The 19,990-nt window shown below is 42.8% G+C and overlaps 1 protein-coding gene across 3 annotated transcripts in view; it reads right to left on the bottom strand.

The window, feature by feature from the left end:
* RASSF8 (Ras association domain family member 8) overlaps positions 1–19,262 on the bottom strand; it is a 67,945-nt gene extending 48,683 nt beyond the window's left edge. The window contains exon 1 of one of the 3 annotated variants that reach the window (XM_056517602.1): positions 19,095–19,262. The gene's annotated coding sequence lies outside the window, so the exon portion shown is untranslated. Of the gene's footprint in view, positions 1–10,178; positions 10,926–14,780; positions 14,889–19,094 lie in introns of those variants that run through there. The other 2 variants (XM_056517607.1, XM_056517603.1) reach the window with 2 other exon arrangements.
* Between the last annotated feature and the right edge of the window lie 728 nt (positions 19,263–19,990).

Below are 19,990 nucleotides of genomic sequence, written 5' to 3'. Positions count from 1 at the left end.
AAAGAAACCTATTATGTTTAGGTCTAGAACTCCATCTGAGGCTGTGACTGCATCCAACTAGAAAGGACACAAAGGCCCAGCTTCACTAAAGGAACCCTGTAGGCGGCCCGACAGAGAGGCGGCCCGACAGAGAGGCGGCCCGACAGAGAGGCGGCCCGACAGAGAGGCGGCCCGACAGTCAGAATTATAGTAGTTATATCCTTGTACATAGGAGCAGTATTATAGTAGTTATATTCTTGTATATAGGAGAAGTATTATAGTAGTTATATTCTTGTATATAGGAGCAGTATTATAGTAGTTATATTCTTGTATATAGGAGCAGTATTATAGTAGTTATGTTCTTGTACATAGGAGGCAGTATTATAGTAGTTATATTCTTGTATATAGGAGCAGTATTATAGTAGTTATATTCTTGTATATAGGAGGCAGTATTATAGTAGTTATATTCTTGTATATAGGAGGCAGTATTATAGTAGATATATTCTTGAATATAGGAGCAGTATTATAGTAGTTATATTCTTGTATATAGGAGCAGTAGTATAGTAGTTATATTATTGTATATAGGAGGCAGTATTATAGTAGATATATTCTTGTATATAGGAGCAGTATTATAGTAGATATATTCTTGTATATAGGGGGCAGTATTATAGCAGTTATATTCTTGTATATAGAGGCAGTATTATAGTAGTTATATTCTAGTATATAGGAGGCAGTATTATAGTAGTTATATTCTTGTATATAGGAGCAGTATTATAGTAGTTATATTCTTGTATATAGGAGCAGTATTATAGTAGTTATATTCTTATACCTAGGAGCAGTATTATAGTAGTTATATTCTAGTATATAGGAGCAGTATTATAGTAGTTATATTCTTGTATATAGGAGGCAGTATTATAGTAGTTATATTCTTGTATATAGGAACAGTATAATAGTAGTTATATTCTTGTATATAGGAGCAGTATTATAGTAGTTATATTCTTGTATATAGGAGCAGTATTATAGTAGTTATATTCTTGTATATAGGAGCAGTATTATAGTAGTTATATTCTTGTATATAGGAGGCAGTATTATAGTAGTTATATTCTTGTATGTAGGAGCAGTATTATAGTAATTATATTCTTGTATATAGGGGCCAGTATTATAGTAGTTATATCCTTGTATATAGGACCAGTATTATAGTAGTTATATCCTTGTATATAGGACCAGAATTATAGTAGTTATATTCTTGTATATAGGAGAAGTATTATAGTAGTTATATTCTTGTATATAGGAGCAGTATTATAGTAGTTATATTCTTGTATATAGGAGCAGTATTATAGTAGTTATGTTCTTGTACATAGGAGGCAGTATTATAGTAGTTATATTCTTGTATATAGGAGCAGTATTATAGTAGTTATATTCTTGTATATAGGAGGCAGTATTATAGTAGTTATATTCTTGTATATAGGAGGCAGTATTATAGTAGATATATTCTTGAATATAGGAGCAGTATTATAGTAGTTATATTCTTGTATATAGGAGCAGTAGTATAGTAGTTATATTATTGTATATAGGAGGCAGTATTATAGTAGATATATTCTTGTATATAGGAGCAGTATTATAGTAGATATATTCTTGTATATAGGGGGCAGTATTATAGCAGTTATATTCTTGTATATAGAGGCAGTATTATAGTAGTTATATTCTAGTATATAGGAGGCAGTATTATAGTAGTTATATTCTTGTATATAGGAGCAGTATTATAGTAGTTATATTCTTGTATATAGGAGCAGTATTATAGTAGTTATATTCTTATACCTAGGAGCAGTATTATAGTAGTTATATTCTAGTATATAGGAGCAGTATTATAGTAGTTATATTCTTGTATATAGGAGGCAGTATTATAGTAGTTATATTCTTGTATATAGGAACAGTATAATAGTAGTTATATTCTTGTATATAGGAGCAGTATTATAGTAGTTATATTCTTGTATATAGGAGCAGTATTATAGTAGTTATATTCTTGTATATAGGAGCAGTATTATAGTAGTTATATTCTTGTATATAGGAGGCAGTATTATAGTAGTTATATTCTTGTATGTAGGAGCAGTATTATAGTAATTATATTCTTGTATATAGGGGCCAGTATTATAGTAGTTATATCCTTGTATATAGGACCAGTATTATAGTAGTTATATCCTTGTATATAGGACCAGAATTATAGTAGATATATTCTTGTATATAGGGGGCAGTATTATAGTAGTTATATTCTTGTATATAGGAGCAGTATTATAATAGTTATATTCTTGTATATAGGAGCAGTATTATAGTAGTTATATTCTTGTATATAGGAGCAGTATTATAGTAGTTATATTCTTATACCTAGGAGCAGTATTATAGTAGTTATATTCTTGTATATAGGAGCAGTATTATAGTAGTTATATTCTTGTATATAGGAGCAGTATTATAGTAGTTATATTCTAGTATATAGGAGCAGTATTATAGTAGTTATATTCTTGTATATAGGAGGCAGTATTATAGTAGTTATATTCTTGTATATAGGAGCAGTATAATAGTAGTTATATTCTTGTATATAGGAGCAGTATTATAGTAGTTATATTCTTGTATATAGGAGCAGTATAATAGTAGTTATATTCTTGTATATAGGAGGCAGTATTATAGTAGTTATATTCTTGTATATAGGAGCAGTATAATAGTAGTTATATTCTTGTATATAGGAGCAGTATTATAGTAGATATATTCTTGTATATAGGAGCAGTATTATAGTAGTTATATTCTTGTATATAGGAGGCAGTATTATAGTAGTTATATTCTTGTATATAGGAGCAGTATTATAGTAGTTATATCCTTGTATATAGGACCAGTATTATAGTAGATATATTCTTGTATATAGGGGGCAGTATTATAGTAGTTATACTCTTGTATATAGGAGCAGTATTATAGTAGTTATACTCTTGTGTATAGGAGCAGTATTATAGTAGTAAGCGTGAGTCATTCTCAAATCTTTCTGGAATAGGTCGCCTTTTAGAGGGGGCTTTGTGCACATTTCGTACAGTACGTTGCCCACGTTGCTCTTTTGTGTCCATGATGTATTTGTGTTTTATTTATTTTTTTTCGCCGATGTTTGCAGTCGTCTCCACGTTGCGGCTCGGCAGGAAAATGTCCAGGATGAAATTATAAAGTAATCTCAGCCTCTGGAGGAGACGTCTAGACAATAAGAGCACAGCTGCCATGTCAGCAGGACGCACTGCTCTGCTACTCTGTAGTGACCGAGAATAACACAACATGGCCTATTTCAGACAGGTACTCTTGGGGGGCGACCTGAAATAAGTTGAGACGTGTCATATGAAGCCTTTTAGCCAGTATTTCCAGAGCAAGGTGCCGTCGGCTGTTGCAAAACTACAACTCCCAGCATGTCCGGACAGCCTTTGGCTGTCCGGGCATGCTGGGAGTTGTAGTTTTGCAAACGCTGGAGGCATCCTGATTGGAAAGTACAGACTAAACTATAATAAGTCTCCCAGCCATACACACAGACCTGGAGTCCTCTAAAGAGTGGATATGTATATAGGAGCAGTATTATAGTAGTTATATTCTTGTATATCGGAGGCAGTATTATAGTAGTTATATTCTTGTATATAGGGACAGTATTATAGTAGTTATATTCTTGTATATAGGAGGCAGTATTATAGTAGTTATATTCTTGTATATAGGAACAGTATAATAGTTATATTCTTGTATATAGGAGCAGTATTATAGTAGTTATATTCTTGTATATAGGAGCAGTATTATAGTAGTTATATTCTTGTATATAGGAGCAGTATTATAGTAGTTATATTCTTGTATATAGGAGGCAGTATTATAGTAGTTATATTCTTGTATGTAGGAGCAGTATTATAGTAATTATATTCTTGTATATAGGGGCCAGTATTATAGTAGTTATATCCTTGTATATAGGACCAGTATTATAGTAGTTATATCCTTGTATATAGGACCAGAATTATAGTAGATATATTCTTGTATATAGGGGGCAGTATTATAGTAGTTATATTCTTGTATATAGGAGCAGTATTATAATAGTTATATTCTTGTATATAGGAGCAGTATTATAGTAGTTATATTCTTGTATATAGGAGCAGTATTATAGTAGTTATATTCTTATACCTAGGAGCAGTATTATAGTAGTTATATTCTTGTATATAGGAGCAGTATTATAGTAGTTATATTCTTGTATATAGGAGCAGTATTATAGTAGTTATATTCTAGTATATAGGAGCAGTATTATAGTAGTTATATTCTTGTATATAGGAGGCAGTATTATAGTAGTTATATTCTTGTATATAGGAGCAGTATAATAGTAGTTATATTCTTGTATATAGGAGCAGTATTATAGTAGTTATATTCTTGTATATTCTTGTATATAGGAGCAGTATTATAGTAGTTATATTCTTGTATATAGGAGGCAGTATTATAGTAGTTATATTCTTGTATATAGGAGCAGTATAATAGTAGTTATATTCTTGTATATAGGAGCAGTATTATAGTAGATATATTCTTGTATATAGGAGCAGTATTATAGTAGTTATATTCTTGTATATAGGAGGCAGTATTATAGTAGTTATATTCTTGTATATAGGAGCAGTATTATAGTAGTTATATCCTTGTATATAGGACCAGTATTATAGTAGATATATTCTTGTATATAGGGGGCAGTATTATAGTAGTTATACTCTTGTATATAGGAGCAGTATTATAGTAGTTATACTCTTGTGTATAGGAGCAGTATTATAGTAGTAAGCGTGAGTCATTCTCAAATCTTTCTGGAATAGGTCGCCTTTTAGAGGGGGCTTTGTGCACATTTCGTACAGTACGTTGCCCACGTTGCTCTTTTGTGTCCATGATGTATTTGTGTTTTATTTATTTTTTTTCGCCGATGTTTGCAGTCGTCTCCACGTTGCGGCTCGGCAGGAAAATGTCCAGGATGAAATTATAAAGTAATCTCAGCCTCTGGAGGAGACGTCTAGACAATAAGAGCACAGCTGCCATGTCAGCAGGACGCACTGCTCTGCTACTCTGTAGTGACCGAGAATAACACAACATGGCCTATTTCAGACAGGTACTCTTGGGGGGCGACCTGAAATAAGTTGAGACGTGTCATATGAAGCCTTTTAGCCAGTATTTCCAGAGCAAGGTGCCGTCGGCTGTTGCAAAACTACAACTCCCAGCATGTCCGGACAGCCTTTGGCTGTCCGGGCATGCTGGGAGTTGTAGTTTTGCAAACGCTGGAGGCATCCTGATTGGAAAGTACAGACTAAACTATAATAAGTCTCCCAGCCATACACACAGACCTGGAGTCCTCTAAAGAGTGGATATGTATATAGGAGCAGTATTATAGTAGTTATATTCTTGTATATCGGAGGCAGTATTATAGTAGTTATATTCTTGTATATAGGGACAGTATTATAGTAGTTATATTCTTGTATATAGGAGCAGTATTATAGTAGTTATATTCTTGTATATAGGAGCAGTATTATAGTAGTTATATTCTTGTATATAGGAGCAGTATTATAGTAGATATATTCTTGTATATAGGGGCAGTATTATAGTAGTTATATTCTTGTATATAGGGGGCAGTATTATAGTAGTTATATTCTTGTATATAGGAGCAGTATTATAGTAGTTATATTCTTGTATATCGGAGGCAGTATTATAGTAGTTATATTCTTGTATATAGGGGCAGTATTATAGTAGTTATATTCTTGTACATAGGAGCAGTATTATAGTAGTTATATTCTTGTATATAGGAGCAGTATTATATTAGTTATATTCTTGTATATAGGAGCAGTATTATAGTAGTTATATTCTTGTATATAGGGAGCAGTATTATAGTAGTTATATTCTTGTATATAGGAGCAGTATTATAGTAGTTATATTCTTGTATATAGGGAGCAGTATTATAGTAGTTATATTCTTGTATATAGGGAGCAGTATTATAGTAGTTATATTCTTGTATATAGGAGCAGTATTATAGTAGTTATATTCTTGTATATAGGAGCAGTATTATAGTAGTTATATTCTTTTATATAGGAGCAGTATTATAGTAGTTATATTCTTTTATATAATAGGCAGTATTATAGTAGTTATATTCTTGTATATAGGAGCAGTATTATAGTAGTTATATTCTTGTATATAGGAGCAGTATTATAGTAGTTATATTCTTGTATATAGGAGGCAGTATTATAGTAGTTATATTCTTGTCTATAGGAGCAGTATTATAGTAGTTATATTCTTGTATATAGGAGCAGTATTATAGTAGTTATATTCTTGTATATAGGAGCAGTATTATAGTAGTTATATTCTTGTATATAGGAGGCAGTATTATAGTAGTTATATTCTTGTATATAGGAGGCAGTATTATAGTAGTTATATTCTTGTATATAGGAGGCAGTATTATAGTAGTTATATTCTTGTATATAGGAGGCAGTATTATAGTAGTTATATTCTTGTATATAGGAGGCAGTATTATAGTAGTTATATTCTTGTATATAGGAGGCAGTATTATAGTCATTATATTCTTGTATATAGGAGGTAGTATTATAGTAGTTATATTCTTGTATATAGGAGCAGTATTATAGTAGATATATTCTTGTATATAGGAGCAGTATTATAGTAGTTATATTCTTGTATATAGGAGGCAGTATTATAGTAGTTATATTCTTGTATATAGGAGGCAGTATTATAGTAGTTATATTCTGGTACATAGGAGGCAGTATTATAGTAGTTATATTCTTGTATATAGGAGGCAGTATTATAGTAGTTATATTCTTATACTTAGGAGACAGTACTATAGTAGTTATATTCTTATACCTAGGAGCAGTATTATAGTAGTTATATTCTTATACCTAGGAGCAGTATTATAGCATCACTGATGTTACGTTTGTAGGACACTCCACGCACACAAACACTCTCCACCTGTCTGAAACTTGAAGTAACACAATAACAGGAGACTGTGGAGGATAACCCCCTGTGGTCTCTTCCTCTCCCGCAGATCACGCCGCACTTTTGACGTTTGACTAATAGTAATCTCAGAATTCCTTCAGCGGCCAAGAACAATGGGATTTAGAATTAACGCATAGCTGGCAACAAGACTCCAATCACCTTGTGAGACAGATTAGACTGCACCAAGTACACAGGACGCTGCGCCGCCATGGAAACACAAAGTACCGAAACAAAACGTTAAGTAGAAATATATATATATATATATATATATATATATATATATATATATATTTTTTTTTTTTTTTTTTTACATCCTAAATATAATTCAAATTCTGACAACCAGAAAGGCACATAACCAGGAAACAATACGGCATCCGCCATTACGATGGCTGGACATTTCTATAGCACCTGAGGATAAGAAAGCTACAGCCAAATCCATCATCAGCCCCTTAAAGATGTCTGAGCTGGAGGCACAACTGTACCCATTAAATATCCTCCCCTAAGTACCAACCAGGGAGCTAGAAAATAGTGCCCTACGTATCCGGACACAGGCCGGCTCATCCCAGCTTCTGCCTGGTGACAGACACCAACATTTCTCTCTATGCCTTAGGTCTTCAAACTGTGGACCTCCAGCTGTTGCAAAACCACAACTCCCAGCATGCCTGGACAGCCAACGGCTGTCCGGGCATGCTGGGTGTTGTGGTTTTGCAACAGCTGGAGGTTTACAATTTGGACACCACTGCTTTATGTGGTCACCAGGAGGTTAACAGTTTGGAGACCACTGCTTGATGTGGTCACTAGGCAACATCTGGAGGCACAAAATGTGGAGAGCACTGCTCTATTTGATCACCAGGCAACATCTGGAGGTCCATAGCTTGGAGACCACTGCTTTATGTGGTCACTAGGCAACATCTGGAGGTCCATAGCTTGGAGACCACTGCTTTATGTGGTCATTAGGCAACATCTGGAGGTCCACAGTGTGGAGACCATTGCTTTATGTGGTCACTAGGCAACATCTGGAGGCACTAAATGTGGAGACCACTGCTCTATTTGATCACCAGGCAACATCTGGAGGTCCAAAGTTTGGAGACCACTGCTCGATTTGATCACTAAGCAACATCTGGAGGTCCATAGCTTGGAGACCACTGCTTTATGTGGTCACTAGGCAACATCTGGAGGTCCACAGTTGGGAGACCACTACTCTATTCGATCACCAAGCAACATCTGGAGGCCCATAGCTTGGAGACCACTGCTTTATGTGGCCACTAGGCAACATGTGGAGGACCACAGTTAGGAGACCACTGCTATGTGTGGTCAGCAGCCCATTTGTACTGAATAAGCTGGTTGGCTTATGGCCCCCATTACGGGCCCCACTAGGGTTGTAGTATGTCGTACATCTCCCAATTCCAATTGCTGCTCAGGATTCTAGAAAAGCTTTGTTCAAGCAAAAATAATCTCTGAATCAGGTAACCAGCAAGTGTCCCGGAAGCAGAACATCCCCAATCTTCACAGATCTCAGGCCGTGACCCATCTATAAGAAGATTCAGTCCTGCCCAAATTATCGAGGTCACAAGTGTGCAGGGCTTACATAATGCAAGCGGAAAGTTAGACATTTTATGTACAAAATTAAAGGGGAACTCCAGGAAGAAGTCCTTAGAGTCCTGCATAGATTGTTACTACAAGGGCTGAGCTGGAAATCAGTTCAGGTAGGTTACTCAGCACAGGTGACTACCCTGAGGATCCCGGCTCTCTCTATAAAGTCTGTTGTAGTCACCGACCATGAATCATGTTTCCTTTTATAGGTTATCGCTGACGAAAAACTGTGAATAATTGTAATAAAAACCATCAATGAGCTTGAGAACGTGTCTCCTGACAGCTTAGAGCATTGGTCTTCAAATTGTGGCCCTCCAGATGTTACAAAACTACAATTCCCAGCATGCCCAGAGCAGTGGTGTCCAAACTGCGGCTCTCCAGATGCTGCAAAACTACAACTCCCAACATGCCCAGAGCAGTGGTGTCCAAACTGCGGCTCTCCAGATGTTGCAAAACTACAACTCCCAACATGCCCAGAGCAGTGGTGTCCAAACTGCGGCTCTCCAGATGTTGCAAAACTACAACTCCCAACATGCCCAGAGCAGTGGTGTCCAAACTGCGGCTCTCCAGATGTTGCAAAACTACAACTCCCAACATGCCCAGAGCAGTGGTGTCCAAACTGCGGCTCTCCAGATGTTGCAAAACTACAACTCCCAGCATGCCCGGACAGCCGTTGGCTGTCCGGGCATGCTGGGAGTTGTAGTTTTGCACCATCTGGAGGGCCACAGTTTGAAGACCGCTGGCTTAGAGAAATTGGGGGAGATTTATCAAAACCTGTGCAGAGGAAGAGTGGTGCAGTTACCCATAGCAACCAATCAGATTGCTTCTTTCATTTTCCACAGGCCTCTTTATAGAGGCCTGTGGAAAATGAAAGAAGCAATCTGATTGGTTGCTATGGGCAACTGCACCACTCTTCCTCTGCACAGGTTTTGATAAATCTCCCCCATTGAATGGAGCTCTGTCAGAGCATGCGCAGCGCGCTCTGTTCATTCTAGGGAACATTCCACCTTCGTTCCTCAGATCGGTGGTGGTCTCGTTGGTTGGACCCTCAACAATCAGCATGTTATTCACTATCATGTCAGAGAGTTTTGATTGGTCGGGAACTTAGTGTTAAGGCCCCAAAACCATCGCTGGAACGAGCCGGGAAAAGAGGGTGGCTGAGCACTTGTGCCCCCCGCTATCTACGGGACTGAGATGGTCCCATTGACTTACATTATGTGACAATTGGCTAGCACTCCATTCATTATTGGTTGGTCTTAGGAAATTCCACAGTCTAGCAACAGCTTTCTCCCCTTTTGTCCCATCCAGAAAACATGCATACTCTGCCAAGCTAAGCGTGCATGTGGGAGATCAAAAGAGACAACTGCTCACTATTTCCTATGAGCAGCAGTATGTGCCCCAGAGCTGCTCTTCCTAATGTAACCGGAGATGGAAGTCTATGGAGAGCTGCATCTAGTCACCCACCAGCCTACATGGGGCTTGGGTGAGAGATAAGAGGGGCATCTCCCATAGCAACCAGGGTCCAGTGCTCATTTATCCAGTAAAGGAAAGTTCACACTATGGAAAACAAGGGCAGGATTGAACTTCACCTTGTATCCGACTCCCATTGACTTTTGGGTTTTTCCTCTACGGCGGTGAAATTTCCGCATGAAAATTTCCGATGCTGATCCGAATTTTGGTGGAATCTACAAGTAAAATTCCATAAAGTCCATAAAATTCCAATTCTTGTCCTGGGCGATGCATTATACGTCTCCAGAAGTTACAACAGGCGACAACCCAGATTATGTCCTGTGTGAAGGCCGCGGCAGGCAGAGCGAGGACTCCCCGCAGCACCGACCACCAGGCGTGGGAACAGGAATCCGTGTTGTTCTGTAGATTACAAGCTTGGCTTCTTGCAGGCAATAGTTAGCCGCCCCTGTGATTACTATGTGGCCTGGCAGGAACTTCAGTGCCCTCCACTGTGTGCCAGGACGGCAGTGCCCTCCACTGTGTGCCAGGACGGCAGTGCCCTCCACTGTGTGCCAGGACGGCAGTGCCCTCCACTGTGTGCCAGGACGGCAGTGCCCTCCACTGTGTGCCAGGACGGCAGTGCCGGCTCATCACCGGGTCACTACTGGGGAAGAGACATCTGTACGACTCACCGAGAGATCAGGGGGAGCACTAAAGGGAGCGCACATAAGGGGACACAAAGGAACTAAGGGAGAGGGCACTAGGGGTAGATACACACTATGGGGAAAACAAACAGGCGCACACTATGAGGAACACACACAGGCGCACACTATGAGGAACACACACACAGGCGCACACTATGAGGAACACACACAGGCGCACACTATGAGGAACACACACACAGGCGCACAATATATGGAACACACACACAGGCGCACACTATGAGGAACACACACAGGCGCACACTATGAGGAACACACACACAGGCGCACACTATGGGGACACACACAGGCGCACAATATAGGGAACACACACAGGCGCACACTATGAGGAACACACACACACAGGCGCACACTATGAGGAACACACACAGGCGCACAATATAGGGAACACACACACACAGGCGCACACTATGAGGAACACACACAGGCGCACATTATAGGGAACACACACGCAGGCGCACACTGAGGAACACACACAGGCGCACACTATGGGAAACACACACAGGCGTACAATATAGGGAACACACACACAGGCGCACACTATGAGGAACACACACAGGCGCACACTATGAGGAACACACACACAGGCGCACAATATAGGGAACACACACACAGGCGCACACTATGAGGAACACACACACACAGGCGCACACTATGAGGAACACACACAGGCGCACACTATGAGGAACACACACACAGGCGCACACTATGAGGAACACACACAGGCGCACACTATGAGGAACACACACACACAGGCGCACACTATGAGGAACACACACACAGGCGCAAAATATAGGGAACACACACACGCGCACAATATAGGGAACACACACACACAGGCGCACACTATGAGGAACACACACAGGCGCACATTATAGGGAACACACACGCAGGCGCACACTGAGGAACACACACAGGCGCACACTATGGGAAACACACACAGGCGTACAATATAGGGAACACACACACAGGCGCACACTATGAGGAACACACACAGGCGCACAATATGAAGAACACACACACAGGCGCACAATATAGGGAACACACACACAGGCGCACACTATGAGGAACACACACAGGCGCACATTATAGGGAACACACACGCAGGCGCACACTATGAGGAACACACACACACAGGCGCACACTATGAGGAACACACACACACAGGCGCACACTATGGGGAACACACACACAGGCGCACAATATAGGGAACACACACAGGCGCACACTATGAGGAACACACACAGGCGCACATTATAGGGAACACACGCAGGCACACACTATGAGGAACACACACAGGCGCACACTATGAGGAACACACACACAGGCGCACAATATAGGGAACACACACACAGGCGCACACTATGAGGAACATACACAGGTGCACACTATGGGGAACACACACACACAGGCGCACAATATAGGGAACACACACACAGGCGCACACTATGAGGAACACACACACACAGGCGCACACTATGAGGAACACACACAGGCGCACACTATGAGGAACACACACACAGGCGCACAATATAGGGAACACACACACAGGCGCACACTATGAGGAACACACACACACAGGCGCACACTATGAGGAACACACACAGGCGCACACTATGAGGAACACACACACAGGCGCACACTATGAGGAACACACACACAGGCGCACACTATGAGGAACACACACACACAGGCGCACACTATGAGGAACACACACACACAGGCGCACACTATGAGGAACACACACACACAGGCGCACACTATGAGGAACACACACACAGGCGCAAAATATAGGGAACACACACACAGGCGCACACTATGAGGAACACACACACAGGCGCACAATATAGGGAACACACACAGGCGCACACTATGAGGAACACACACACAGGCGCACACTATGAGGAACACACACACAGGCGCACACTATGAGGAACACACACACAGGCGCACGCTATGAGGAACACACACACAGGTGCACACTATGAGGAACACACACACAGGCGCACACTATGAAGAACACACACACAGGCGCACAATATAGGGAACACACACAGGCGCACAATATAGGGAACACACACACAGGCGCACACTATGAGGAACACACACAGGCGCACATTATAGGGAACACACACGCAGGCGCACACTATGAGGAACACACACACACAGGCGCACACTATGAGGAACACACACACAGGCGCACACTATGGGGAACACACACACAGGCGCACAATATAGGGAACACACACAGGCGCACAATATAGGGAACACACACAGGCGCACACTATGAGGAACACACACAGGCGCACATTATAGGGAACACACGCAGGCACACACTATGAGGAACACACACAGGCGCACACTATGAGGAACACACACAGGCGCACACTATGAGGAACACACACACAGGCGCACAATATAGGGAACACACACACAGGCGCACACTATGAGGAACATACACAGGCGCACACTATGAGGAACACACACACAGGCGCACAATATAGGGAACACACACACAGGCGCACACTATGAGGAACACACACACACAGGCGCACACTATGAGGAACACACACAGGCGCACACTATGAGGAACACACACACAGGCGCACAATATAGGGAACACACACACAGGCGCACACTATGAGGAACACACACACACAGGCGCACACTATGAGGAACACACACAGGCGCACACTATGAGGAACACACACACAGGCGCACACTATGAGGAACACACACACAGGCGCACACTATGAGGAACACACACACAGGCGCACACTATGAGGAACACACACACAGGCGCACACTATGAGGAACACACACACACAGGCGCACACTATGAGGAACACACACACAGGCGCAAAATATAGGGAACACACACACAGGCGCACACTATGAGGAACACACACACAGGCGCACAATATAGGGAACACACACAGGCGCACACTATGAGGAACACACACACAGGCGCACACTATGAGGAACACACACACAGGCGCACACTATGAGGAACACACACACAGGCGCACGCTATGAGGAACACACACACAGGCGCACGCTATGAGGAACACACACACAGGTGCACACTATGAGGAACACACACACAGGCGCACACTATGGGGAACACACACACACAGGTGCACACTATGAGGAACACACACAGGCGCACACTATGAGGAACACACACACAGGCGCACACTATGAGGAACACACACACAGGCGCACAATATAGGGAACACACACAGGCGCACACTATGAGGAACACACACACAGGCGCACAATTTAGGGAACACACACAGGTGCACACTATGAGGAACACACACACAGGCGCACGCTATGAGGAACACACACACACAGGTGCACACTATGAGGAACACACACACAGGCGCACACTATGAGGAACACACACACAGGCGCACAATATAGGGAACACACACAGGTGCACACTATGAGGAACACACACACAGGCGCACACTATGAGGAACACACACACAGGCGCACAATTTAGGGAACACACACAGGTGCACACTATGAGGAACACACACACAGGCGCACACTATGGGGAACACACACGCACAGACACACACTATGGGGAACACACACTCACAGACACACTATGGGGAAAACAAACAGGCGCACATTATAGGGAACATACACACACAGGCACACACTATGAGGAACACACAAACAGGCGCACACTATGAGGAACACACACAGGCGCACTCTATGGGAAACACACACAGGACACATTATAGGGAACATACACACTGACACAGACTACAGTAGCGCACACCCAGGCACACACTATGAGGAACACACAAACAGGCGCACACTATGAAGAACACACAGGACACATTATAGGGAACACACACACTGACACAGAATACAGTAGCGCACACCCAGGCACATACTATAGAACACACTATGGGGAACATTTATGAGCACACTAAGTGCAGCACACTCAGGGGAACACACAAAGGGGCACAATAAGGGGAACACATAAATCAGGTGAAGACATACAGGTGCGTTATCAGGAGTCTGCAGTCAGTCTCTCGACACAGTCTCGGCAGTGAAGGGGTGCTGCAGCAGCTGATCTCTCATCCAAGATTATGTGCCCGTCTGGCCTCCAGATTACCGTGGCTCTGGATGTGCAGGGGCTGGAGTCCTCCCAGCCTGCGCTCCACACAACACACAACTATTGTTTTCTGCCTGTTGTGTAACAAAGTTGCAGTGAAGGCCAAGAGGGATGACCAGGCGGCCGGATAACAATCGGCATTTCCTGTAAACATGGGGGCTTCACTGTCCTGGCAAAGAAGGGGACACCTGAGGGTCACTGCCCATTATAGCTGACGACAGTGTGGACAGTGGGTGGTGTGGGACTTCATATACAGAGAGGGGTGTAGGGTGCGTGCAGTAGAATTAATAGTGAGGTGCAGTAGAGGTAATAGTGAGGTGCAGTAGAGGTAATAGTGAGGTGCAGTAGAGGTAATAGTGAGGAGCAGTAGAGGTAATAGTGAGGAGCAGTAGAGGTAATAGTGAGGAGCAGTAGAGGTAATAGTGAGGAGCAGTAGAGGTAATAGTGAGGAGCAGTAGAGGTAATAGTGAGGTGCAGTAGAGGTAATAGTGAGGTGCAGTAGAGGTAATAGTGAGGTGCAGTAGAGGTAATAGTGAGGTGCAGTAGAGGTAATAGTGAGGTGCAGTAGAGGTAATAGTGAGGTGCAGTAGAGGTAATAGTGAGGTGCAGTAGAGGTAATAGTGAGGTGCAGTAGAGGTAATAGTGAGGTGCAGTAGAGGTAATAGTGAGGTGCAGTAGAGGTAATAGTGAGGTGCAGTAGAGGTAATAGTGAGGTGCAGTAGAGGTAATAGTGAGGTGCAGTAGAGGTAATAGTGAGGTGCAGTAGAGGTAATAGTGAGGTGCAGTAGAGGTAATAGTGAGGAGCAGTAGAGGTAATAGTGAGGAGCAGTAGAGGTAATAGTGAGGAGCAGTAGAGGTAATAGTGAGGTGCAGTAGAGGTAATAGTGAGGAGCAGTAGAGGTAATAGTGAGGAGCAGTAGAGGTAATAGTGAGGAGCAGTAGAGGTAATAGTGAGGTGCAGTAGAGGTAATAGTGAGGTGCAGTAGAGGTAATAGTGAGGTGCAGTAGAGGTAATAGTGAGGTGCAGTAGAGGTAATAGTGAGGTGCAGTAGAGGTAATAGTGAGGAGCAGTAGAGGTAATAGTGAGGTGCAGTAGAGGTAATAGTGAGGTGCAGTAGAGGTAATAGTGAGGAGCAGTAGAATAGTGAGGTGCAGTAGAGGTAATAGTGAGGTGCAGTAGAGGTAATAGTGAGGTGCAGTAGAGGTAATAGTGAGGTGCAGTAGAGGTAATAGTGAGGGGCAGTAGAGGTAATAGTGAGGTGCAGTAGAGGTAATAGTGAGGTGCAGTAGAGGTAATAGTGAGGTGCAGTAGAGGTAATAGTGAGGTGCAGTAGAGGTAATAGTGAGGTGCAGTAGAGGTAATAGTGAGGAGCAGTAGAATAGTGAGGTGCAGTAGAGGTAATAGTGAGGTGCAGTAGAATAGTGAGGTGCAGTAGACTAGTGAGGTGCAGTAGAATAGTGAGGTGCAGTAGAGGTAATAGTGAGGGGCAGTAGAGGTAATAGTGAGGTGCAGTACAGGTAATAGTGATGTGCAGTAGAGGTAATAGTGAGGGGCAGTAGAAGTAATAGTGAGGTGCAGTAGAGGTAATAGTGAGGTGCAGTAGAGGTAATAGTGAGGAGCAGTAGAGGTAATAGTGAGGTGCAGTAGAGGTAATAGTGAGGAGCAGTAGAATAGTGAGGTGCAGTAGAGGTAATAGTGAGGTGCAGTAGAGGTAATAGTGAGGAGCAGTAGAATAGTGAGGTGCAGGAGAGGTAATAGTGAGGTGCAGTAGAGGTAATAGTGAGGTGCATTAGAGGTAATAGTGAGGTGCATTAGAGGTAATAGTGAGGTGCAGTAGAGGTAATAGTGAGGTGCAGTAGAGGTAATAGTGAGGTGCAGTAGAGGTAATAGTGAGGTGCAGTAGAGGTAATAGTGAGGTGCAGTAGAGGTAATAGTGAGGTGCAGTAGAGGTAATAGTGAGGTGCAGTAGAGGTAATAGTGAGGTGCAGTAGAGGTAATAGTGAGGTGCATTAGAGGTAATAGTGAGGTGCAGTAGAGGTAATAGTGAGGTGCAGTAGAGGTAATAGTGAGGTGCAGTAGAGGTAATAGTGAGGTGCAGTAGAGGTAATAGTGAGGTGCAGTAGAGGTAATAGTGAGGTGCAGTAGAGGTAATAGTGAGGTGCAGTAGAGGTAATAGTGAGGTGCAGTAGAGGTAATAGTGAGGTGCAGTAGAGGTAATAGTGAGGTGCAGTAGAGGTAATAGTGAGGTGCAGGATGTAAACAGTTGGGGGGGGGCAATCTAGGGCACAGAATAACATTGTGACACAATTACAGGGGGATGTGAACCCCATTATAGTATCCAAGCGGCCTATATCAATACTCTTATATCAGGGTGCTGTTAACTTACAGTATGACTATACATTTTTGGGGCTTCTAAAGTTCTCAGGGCGCACAGCACCCCAAACGTCTGACACTCACCAGCCACAGCGGGGCACACTAGGGGTATACACCTCATATACTGGGGTACAATGCTCATATACTGGGGTACAATGCTCATATACTGGGGTACAATGCTCATATACTGGGGTACACAGCTCATATACTGGGGTACACAGCTCATATACTGGGGTACACAGCTCATATATTGGGGTACACAGCTCATATTGGAGAACACAGCTCATATACTGGGGTACAATGCTCATATACTGGGGTACAATGCTCATACTGGGGGCACAATGCTACAATACTAGGGTGCAAGGCTCATATACAGGGGTATACAGCTTATTATTTATTTGTATAGTGCACACAGATTCCGCAGCACTGTACACTCAGATTGCCCCCTGTCCTCATATAATGGACACAACTTGTATACTAGGGTACAAAGCTCATATACTGGGGTACACATCTCACATACAGGGGTACAGGGCTCATACACAAGAATTTTAGCTCATATACAGAGGTAATTAATACAGAAGTACAACTCTTACTTAGGATACAAGGCTCATATACAGGGGTATACAGCTCATATACAGAGGTCAACAGCTTATATGCCAAGGTACACAGCTTGTATACTAAGGTACAGGGCACATATACAGGGGTATACAGCTCATATACCATAGTACATATACTGGGGTACACACCTCATACTGGGGTACACACCTCATACTAGGGTACACAGCTTATATATGACAGTACACAGCTCATTCACTTGTGTACACAACTCGTATACATGGTTATGGTTAAAAAGCTTATATACTGATGTACACAGCTTGTAGACCAGGGAACACAGCTCATATACTGGGGTACACACCTCATATACTGGGGTACACACCTCATATACTGGGGTACACACCTCATATACTGGGGTACACACCTAATATACTGGGGTACACAGCTTGGATACAGGGGTACACACCTCATATACTGGAGTACACAGCTTGGATACAGGGGTACGCAGTTCCTATACTGGTGTACACAGATTATATACTGGGGCACACATCTCATATACTGGGGTACACAGCTCATATACTGGGGTACACAGCTTGGATACAGGGGTACGCAGTTCCTATACTGGTGTACACAGATTATATACTGGGGCACACAGCTCATATACTGGGGTACACAGCTCATATACTGGGGCACACAGATTATATCCTGAAGTACACACCTCCTATACTGGGGTACACACCTCATATACTGGGGTACACAGAATATATAATGTTGTACATAGCTTGGATACGGGGGTACGCAGTTCCTCTACTGGGATACGCAGCTCCTATACTGGGGTACACAAATCATATAGTGGGGTACACAGCTCCTATACTGGGGTACACACCTCATATACTGGGGTACACAGATTATATAATGTTGTACATAGCTTGGATACAGGGGTACGCAGTTCCTCTACTGGGATACGCAGCTCCTATACTGGGGTACACAAATCATATAGTGGGGTACACAGATTATATAATGTTGTACATAGCTTGGATACAGGGGTACGCAGTTCCTCTACTGGGATACGCAGCTCCTATACTGGGGTACACAAATCATATAGTGGGGTACACAAATCCTATACTGGGGTACACAGATTATATAATGTTGTACACAGCTTGGATACAGGGGTACGCAGCTCCTATACTGGGGTACACAGCTCCTATACTGGGGTACACACATTATATACTAGAGTACACAGTCCCCTATGAAGTCCGCCTGTACTCACATTGCTGTCGCTCCGCGCTGTCCGCTCCGCAGGGATCCCGGCTCCGCGGTGTCCTCAGTCCCGGGGGCCTCAGCTCCGGATAAAGTTAGTTGCGGCGCAGTAAAGTTCGGGCTCCTGGCCGCGGTGCGCCGTGCGGGGGGGCCGGAGATCTTCTGCGCTGCTGCCCGGGCTGTGTGAGTGTCAATGCGGTGCAGCAGCGGCTCCGCCTCCCCTGTCACTGCCCGGAGCCTCCTCCTCCCCCCCTCCGCCGCTGCCTCCTCCTCATCCTCCCCCATCCATCCATCCCCTGCTGGATACAATGTAACGGAGCTGCATTTTGGGAAGTGGCCCTCAGCCTGGCCCTGTCTATGGCTGCTGCCTTCGCCTCCATCCCCGCAGCTGCCTCAGAACCTCTTCCTGATATGTCATGTATCAGATATACCATTCAAATGTATCACATTCTAATCTTTCGTCAAATCGTATGGTAATATCTGTTTCTGGGAAAGCTGGGTGACAACCACCATGGGCACCAGGACACATGGCATCACCCATCTTTACCCATCTCCTGAATGTACCACTGTATATAATTGGGCAGATGTGCAGCTCAAGAGTCTAAAAAGTTAAGTGAAACTTTGTAATCTGCCTTGTGCATCAATTCTTCACGATCGGCAATATCTCTGCTTGCTGTGGGACAATCTCCAGAGGCTGAGAACCTGCACAGATCTGGATTTGTTACATTGTATCCAGTTCTAGAATTATTTGTAAACATTGAGGAATTGATAAAGAAACTTTGTTAGAAAACTGCGAAAGTTTTTATATACAATGACTGGAGTATACACCTCATATACTGGAGTATACACCTCATATACTGGAGTATACACCTCATATACTGGAGTATACACCTCATATACTGGGGT

The sequence above is a fragment of the Hyla sarda genome, chromosome 4 (assembly GCF_029499605.1).
Source record: "Hyla sarda isolate aHylSar1 chromosome 4, aHylSar1.hap1, whole genome shotgun sequence".
Lineage (NCBI taxonomy): Eukaryota > Metazoa > Chordata > Amphibia > Anura > Hylidae > Hyla > Hyla sarda.
The sequence above is the reverse complement of the archived record's forward strand: the minus strand, read 5'-3'. Positions and strand labels throughout refer to the sequence as shown.